The 8,408-nt window shown below is 38.8% G+C and overlaps 1 pseudogene; it reads left to right on the forward strand.

Moving 5' to 3' along the window:
* The first annotated feature begins 5,450 nt into the window (after positions 1-5,450).
* LOC100954888 lies at positions 5,451-6,796 on the forward strand (annotated as a pseudogene).
* The last annotated feature ends 1,612 nt before the right edge of the window (positions 6,797-8,408 follow it).

Genomic DNA, 8,408 nt, shown 5'->3' on the forward strand with positions numbered 1-8,408 from the left:
ACGGATGGTCAGTTCATATCTGTTAAGGGAAACACTCAACATGATGAGATGTCAATTATTAACATTTATGCACCCAACCAGAAGGCTCCTCAATTTATAACGGAGACCCTAACAGACATGAGCAATGTAATATCTTCCAGCACCATAATAGTTGGAGATTTTAATACCCATTTGGCAATTTTGGGTACATCCTCCAATAAGAAACTAAGCAAAGAAATTTTGGAATTAAACTTCACCAGGCAACAATTGTATGGTGACATACATCTACAGACATCTACAGAAAATTTTATCCTAACAAAACTGAATACACATTCTTCTCATCAGCCCATGGAACATCCTCCAAAATTGATCACATCTTAGACCAAAAGTCTAACCTCAGCAAATTTAAAAGAATAGAAATTATTCCTTGTATTTTCTGGGATTATCACACAATAAAAGTTGAACTCACCAATAACAAGTATCTGAATACTCATACAAAGACATGGAAACTAAATTACCTTATGCTAAATGATAACTAGGTCATAGATGAGACTAAGAGGGAAATTGTCAAATTTTTGGAACAAAACAATAATGAAGACATGATTTATCAGAACCTGTGGAATACTGCAAAGGCAGTCCTAAGAGGGAAATTTATAGGATTGCAAGTCTTCTTCAACAGAATGGAAAGAGAGGAAGTCAATATCTTAATGGGACATTTTAAGCAAATGAAAAAGGAAGTACGTGCCAACCTAAAACCCAGCAGAAGAAAAGAAATAACTAAAATGAGAGCAGAATTAAATGAAATTGAAAACAAAAAAGAAATATTCAAAATATCCATGAATCAAAAAGTTGGCTTTTTGAAAAATTCAATGAAATTGATAAACCTTTGACCAACCTAACCAAAAATAGAAAATTAAAATCCATAGTATCATCAACCAGAAATCACAAAGGCAAAATAACAACAGATACCTCAGAAATTCAAAAAATCCTTAATGAATAGTACAAAAAACTTTATTCTCAGAAATATGAAAATCTAAAAGAAATTGACCAATACTTTGAAGCATGCCAACTTCTTGGACTTAATCAGAAAGAATTGGAAATGCTGAACAGATCTATATCAAGTATTGAAAAAGAATCAACTATACAAAATCTTCCAAAAAAGAAGAGTCCGGGACCAGATGGCTTCACATCAGAATTCTACCAAACCTTTAAATAGGAACTAGAACCTATATTACTTAACCTTTTCCAAAACATCGAAAAAGAAGGAATACTTCCCAATACATTCTATGAAACAAATATCACCCTGATCTCCAAACCAGGAAAAGACTCAACAAGAAAAGAAAACAATAGACCAATATCTTTATAGAACATAGATACAAAAATATTCAGTAAGATCCTAACAAACAGAATCCAGCATCACATCAAATGAATTATACACCATGACCAAATGGATATTATCCCAGGATCTCAAGGTTGGTTCAATATATGTAAATCTACAAATATAACACATCATATAAACAAACTAATAAACAAAGACCATATGATTCTCTCAGTACATGCAGAAAAAAAGCTTCTGACAATATCCAGCATCCTTTCATGATCAGAACACTTAAGAAAATACGTATAGAAGAAACTTTTCTTAAACTGATAGAGGCCATCTACAGCAAACCCACAGCCAATATCATACTGAATGGAGTAAAATTGAAAACATTTCCACTCAGATCAGGAACCAGGCAAGATTGCCCATTGTCTCCATTGCTTTTTAACATTGTAATGGAAGTCTTAGGCATTGCAATCAGGCAAGAGAAGGTGATCAAGGGTGTACAAATAGGGTCAAAGGAGATCAAACTTTCACTCTTCACAAATGATATAATTTTATACTTGGAAAACCCCAGAGACTCAGCTACAAAACTCTTAGAAGTGATGAAGGAGTACAGTAGCAACTCAGGATACAAAATCAGTACTCACAAAATCAGTAGAATTTATATATAACAACAATAGTCAAGGGGAAAAAACAATCAAGGACTCTATTCCCTTTACAGTTGTGCCAAAGAAGATGAAATGTTTGGAAATTTATCTAGCAAAGGATGTGAAAGATCTTTATAATGAGAATTATGAAACTCTGAGAAAATAAATAGCTGAAGATGTTAACAAGTGGAAAAATATACCATGCTCATGACTAGTAAGAATCAACATTGTTAAAATGCCCATATTACCTAAAGCAATTTATAAATTTAATGAAATCCCTATCAAAGTACAATGATCATACTTTAAAGATCTGGAAAAAATAATACTTTGTTTTATATCGCCAAGAAATTACTGAGAAATAAAAACAAATCAGGAGGAATCACACTGCCAGACTTCAAACTATACTATAAATCTATATTGATGAAGACAGCATGGTATTGGCACAAAAACAGAGAGGTAGATCTATGGAACAGAATTGAGAACCAAGAGATGAACCCAGACACTTATCATCATTTGATCTTTGATAAGCCTATCAAAAATATAAATTGGGGGAAAGATTCCCTATTTAACAAATGGTGCTGGGAGAATTGGCTGACCACCTGTAGAAGACTGAAACTTGACCCACACCTTTCACCATTAATGAAAATTGACTCTCACAAGATAAAAGATTTAAACTTAAGACATGAAACTGTAAAGATTCTTGGAGAGTTTGTAGGATATTGAAGAAATTGGCCTGGGAGAATACTTTATGAGGCATACCCCCCGCCAGGCAATTGAAGCAACGACAAAAATACATTACTGGGATCTGATCAAACTAAAAAGATTCTGCACAGTCAAGAACACAGTAAGTGAAGCAAGCAGACAGCCCTCAGAATGGGAGAGGAGATTTGCAGGTTATGCTTCTGACAAAGTTTTGATAACCAGAATCCACAGAGAACTCAAACTTGTTAATAAGAAATGAACAAGTAATCCCGTTTCATTGTGGGCAGGGGATTTGAACAGAAGCATCTCTGAAGATGATAGGCTCATGGCCTAGAGACACATGAAAAAATGCTCATCATCTTTAATCATCAGAGAAATGCAAATCAAAACCACTTTGTGATATCATCTAACTCCCATAAGAGTGGCTCACATAACAAAATCCCAAAACCAGAGATGTTGGTGTGGATGTGGAGAAAAGGAAACACTTCTGCACTGCTGGTGGGAGTGCAACCTAATACATCCCTTTTGGAAAGAAGTTTGGAAAACACTCAGGGATCTAAAAGTAGACCTGCCATTTGATCATGCAATTCCTCTACTAGGCGTATATCCAAAAGACCAAAAATATCTTTATAACAATGATATTCACACCAGATTGTTCATTGCAGCTGAACTCATAATAGCCAAGTCATAGAAGAAGCCCTGCCCATTGACCCCTGAATAGATTAATAAATTGTGGTATATGTATACCATGAACTATTATGCAGCCTTAAAAAAATGGAGACGTCTATGAGAGAATTAATGTACACAATTATGATCTGATAAAAACAAATTAAAAAAATGGAGACTTTACCTCTTTTTACATTTATATGGATGGAGCTGGAGCATATCCTACTTAGTAAAGTATCTCAAGAATGGAATAAAAAATATCCAGTGTACTCATAATATTCTATTATGAAACCAATTTACAATCACTCACACTTTCATATGAAGAATAGGTCACAGCTATGGCCCAAGATTAAGGGGGATGGGAGAGGAGAGGGGAGGTCAGATCGAGGGAGAGTGAATGGTGGGATCACACCTATGGTGCATAATGCAAGGGTATATGTCAGATCTATTAGTGTAAAGTATAAATGTCTTAACACAATAATTAAGTAAACAAAATGAGGTATATATTAACCAGTGTGATGTAAGCATTCCTAATTCTATATGAAATCAGCACATTGTAGCCCATAAATGCATTAATATATACCTCATCTATGTATTTATGATTTAATAAAAAATAAATAAATAAGAGGCACTGAGGGAGATGTGAGAGATGATGCTGGTGTGCCTGCGTTAGGTGGAAGCACCTGTCCTGGGAATTCCTAGCTGTTTCAGGAAGTTTCCATGGCCGGGAGGCCTGGGTCTACTTGACAGGGTTCTTAACAGTTGAGGGTTATCTCTGAGAGAAAACAAAGCCCTCATATAGGGAATTTCAGACCAGATTCCCTATTTTCTACAAAAAAGGGCTAGCTATAAAGTGCTGTTATAGCCTAGGGTGCTCTCTGGTGGCCATTATTTATTATTGGGTAGTTGGTACTGAGGCCAGGCTTTGGTGCAAAAGAAAATAAGGTGTTTCTTCATTAGGGTTTGAGGGTCCAATAGGTCTTAATGCTTCAGGATGCAGCCCATTGGAGTGAACTCTTTGTGAGAGGGTGTATCACCCATCTGTGGGAAGGAACAGACATGCAGCACCTTAATCCCATCTGTGGGAAAGAACAGATACCCTTTGTTCCTGGGTCAATAAAAGCATCCTCTGGTTGACTGAGGAAGCCTTCCTGCCAAGCAATAGGGAGCATCCCCCTGTTGCCTGGGGAAGTGTTCTGAGGAGTATGGTCTTCCTAACCTATTCAATTATCTTTATTTAACCACAATTACCAATATACCACTCTACACCTGCAGACTCTTCTATGCCTATTATAACTGGTAGCACAGACTGATAATCAGGCATTGGGGAGGGGGGCTGTTGCTCTGGGCCCAGTTTGTCCAACCTGATGAAAGTCTTGTTCCATTATTTCTGCACCTGTCATTGAATCCCTTGATGGGCTTGCCCAGCGATTTTAACTACATGCCTGCCGATTAAAGTAGAGATAAGCCCTAGAGCACAATCCTGGAGATTAATTGATGTAGTTGGGCTCTGTGCCCATTTAAACTGAGCCTGTATTTGCCACTGAGCAAATATAACCTTTGAGCTTGAATTGACAATTAAGAACAGCCAGGAGATAGTCTGAAAAGTTGGCAAACTCGTGCGCTTGTGCGCACGCGTGCGCAGGCCAGGGCCCTCCCGGGCGCGACCCCTTAGTTTGGAATGAAAGCGTCAGCAAGAGCCGGGATTAACCTCTTTGCTGCTTGCCCACTTAGGAGACCAGCCGAGTTCGGTGCCCGCACAAGCCCTCCGCATGCCTTCCCCCCAACCCGCACTGCACATGCACGGGAGGGGGAGCAGTGGGGGTGTTCACGGCCGGCTAGACATTCTGTGCTCATGCAGGAGGAGGACTCCTACCATCAGGGATGTGCACGATTCCCCCCACCCCGCCCTGTCCCCAAACTGAAAAAAAAAAAAAATCCAAAACATACTGCCACCCACTGTGCCCCGCACCCTGCGTCCATCCTGTCCAGGTCTTGGTGCTAGTGAGTGTGGGGAACCCACGGCGAGTCTCTGTGGCTGTACCAGGCTGCAGATCTGGCATGCTTTTGATCAGAGTTCCTCTGATCTGAAGATTTTGACTTTTGAGGCACTAAGATAACAGCCTGTGTTGTTCATGGAGTTTTTCATCAGTATGTCTGAAACCATTAAATATAATGACGATGATCATAAAACTCTCTTTCTGAAAACACTAAATGAACAATGCCTAGAAGGAGAATTTTGTGATATTGCTATTGTGGTTGAAGATGTGAAATTCAGATCACACAGATGTGTTCTCGGTGCCCGCAGCACCTACTTTAAAAAGCTTTTCAAGAAGCTTGAAGTTGATAGTTCTTCAGTAATAGAAATAGATTTTCTTCGTTCTGATATATTTGAAGAGGTCCTGAACTACATGTACACGGCAAAGATTTCCGTGAAAAAAGAAAATGCTAACTTGATGATGTCATCGGGTCAGATTCTTGGGATCCGATTTTTGGATAAACTCTGTTCTCAGAAGCAGGATGTATCTAGTCCTGATGAAAATAATGGTCAGTAAAAAGTAAGTATTGCCTCAAAATAAATCGCCCCATTGGAGATGCTGCTGACACTCAGGATGATGATGTGGAAGAAATTGGGGATCAAGATGACAGTCCTTCTGATAACACGGTAGAAGGCACACCCCTGAGTCAGGAGGACGGCAAGTCACCCACAACACCACTCAGGGTTCAGGAAGCGATTTTGAAAGAGCTGGGGAGTGAGGAAGTTAGGAAAGTCAATTGCTACGGCCAGGAAGTAGAATCCATGGAGACCCCAGAATCGAAAGATTTGAGGTCACAGACCCCTCAAGCCTTAACATTTAATGATGGGATGAGTGAAATGAAAGATAAACAGACACCAGGCTGGACAACAGCCACCAGTAACATGAAGTTTGAGTATTTGCTTTATGGTCACCACCGGGAGCAGATTGCCTGCCAGGCATGTGGTAAGACATTTTCTGATGAAGGCGGATTGAGGAAGCACGAAAAACACACAGCAGACAGGCCATTTGTTTGTGAGATGTGTACAAAAGGTTTCACCACACAGGCCCACTTGAAAGAACACCTAAAAATCCACATGGGATGTAAGCCCTACAGTTGTGAGGTGTGTGGAAAATCATTTATTTGTGCCCCAGACTTAAAGAAGCACGAGCGAGTTCACAGTAATGAGAGACCGTTCGCGTGCCAGATGTGTGACAAAGCCTTCAAACACAAGTCACATCTCAAGGATCACGAAAGAAGACACAGAGGGGAAAAGCCTTTTGTGTGTGGCTCCTGCACCAAGGCCTTTGCCAAGGCGTCTGATCTGAAAAGGCACGATAACAATATGCACAGTGAAAGGAAGCAAGTCACGCCCAGCGCCATCCAGAGCTAGACAGAACAGTTGCAGGCCACGGCCATGGCCGCCGAAGCCACGCAGCAGTTGGAAACAATAGCCTGTAGCTAGAGGTGATGGACTGGGCGCTCTGCCTGGGAAGCAGAGACTGAGATCGCAGTTGATCATAATGAATGAACGGCAGTTACTATATTTTTGTGGCAATGTATGGAGCATTGTACTCACTGGACTGAAGACAGTGCTTGCTTAGGTAGTTTTAAAACTTTTCCAGGAAATAATATTCCTAAGTTCTGACCAAACAGTCTGGCTGTCCTATCTGGTGTCCAGTATTCATGTGGCCAGGAAGCTCCCCTCCCCCACTTTTTTATGATTTTAATTTGAGAACTCTGTTAGAAGTGAGAGACATCTATTCCATTTTAAGTTCCTCTTACACTCACTGGTGAGTGCACTGCACAGAGTGATAATTAAGTAAATTAATTTCCTAATCATCACAATTCTATGTGACTATGGTCAAACAGCAGTTTTAATAACTTAAAGTACTTCAGACACTGAAAATATCAGTGGGTGGTTGACTAAGAACACCGTGCAAAGATGAACAGTTCTGGAAATGCAGAATGGTATTAGATTTATATTTGGTTTGTTAATTTTATATTGCTGTTTTTCACTGTTTTTTTTTTTTGTTTGTTTGTTTGTTTGTTTTGGTGAACAAATAGTGGTTGCTTTGCTGAAGGGTTTCTTCATCCATTTTGATTGCCTGTACCTACCCCAGAAGCTGTAGTCACACATCGTGAAGGCTGAGCAAATCCACCAGGATGCTCGTGGTCTCTAGGCTGAGTTCTTAGGTTCTTCTTAGGCATGGCTGCTCTGCACCAGCTGGGATTTGTGGAGCAAACCAGACGTGAGAGGAGTAGAAAAGACAAGGTTTTACATCTGCAGCTATTCCAAGATTGGTAGATTGAAGTAATTCTTAATTGCTTTTGGAATTGGATTTTTGTTTAGGATCAAAATTGGGACAAGAACAGGTAATGTTTCTTCAGATGCATTTGTTTAACATGTAACTTAACAGAATGTTGTCAGGCTTTGGGGCTTTCTGTAGCAACGTGATTTACCCCAAAAGGAGATACAGTCTGCTTACTTAAATTAATAAATTTGGAATCGTTTAAGCGTGTAAATAGTGTTGGTCTTACATATTCCAAGTAAAAGCAGATAGCTGCACTTTTTTTTTTTTGCACATTGGATTAAAGTAATTTCCATCAGCAACAAACATCAGACTGTTTATAACAGATATTAAAGATTGTCAGGCCAAAATGTTTGTTTTGAAGGATATTTCATCACTGGTTACCATTTTAAATAGAAGATGATTGCCTTTTCAAAGCCATAAATCAGAACTCTGCTCCAGTTTTGGTGTACTAAATGTTCTTTTAACCATTTATTTCAGAATATATTGAAATGCCAATAATAGTTTGAATTATGTTCTGTAATAAAGTATTAGTCAATTCCTTTAGAATATGTAGTATCGAAGAAAATGTCAACTTTTTAAAATTCATTTTTGGTTGCTACGATTTTTTAAAAATATATTAAAAGTAATTTCATTTCATAAAAATATAGTTGGCAAACTTTTCATGCATATCTTTTCCACACAAACTCATTCCTATCTGTTTAATCCTTCCTTTGCAAAAACACATCTCCATATTCATATTCAATTGCTGAGGAAGTATTCCAG

The sequence above is a fragment of the Otolemur garnettii genome, unplaced genomic scaffold (assembly GCF_000181295.1).
Source record: "Otolemur garnettii isolate 467f Iridium unplaced genomic scaffold, OtoGar3 scaffold00239, whole genome shotgun sequence".
NCBI lineage: Eukaryota > Metazoa > Chordata > Mammalia > Primates > Galagidae > Otolemur > Otolemur garnettii.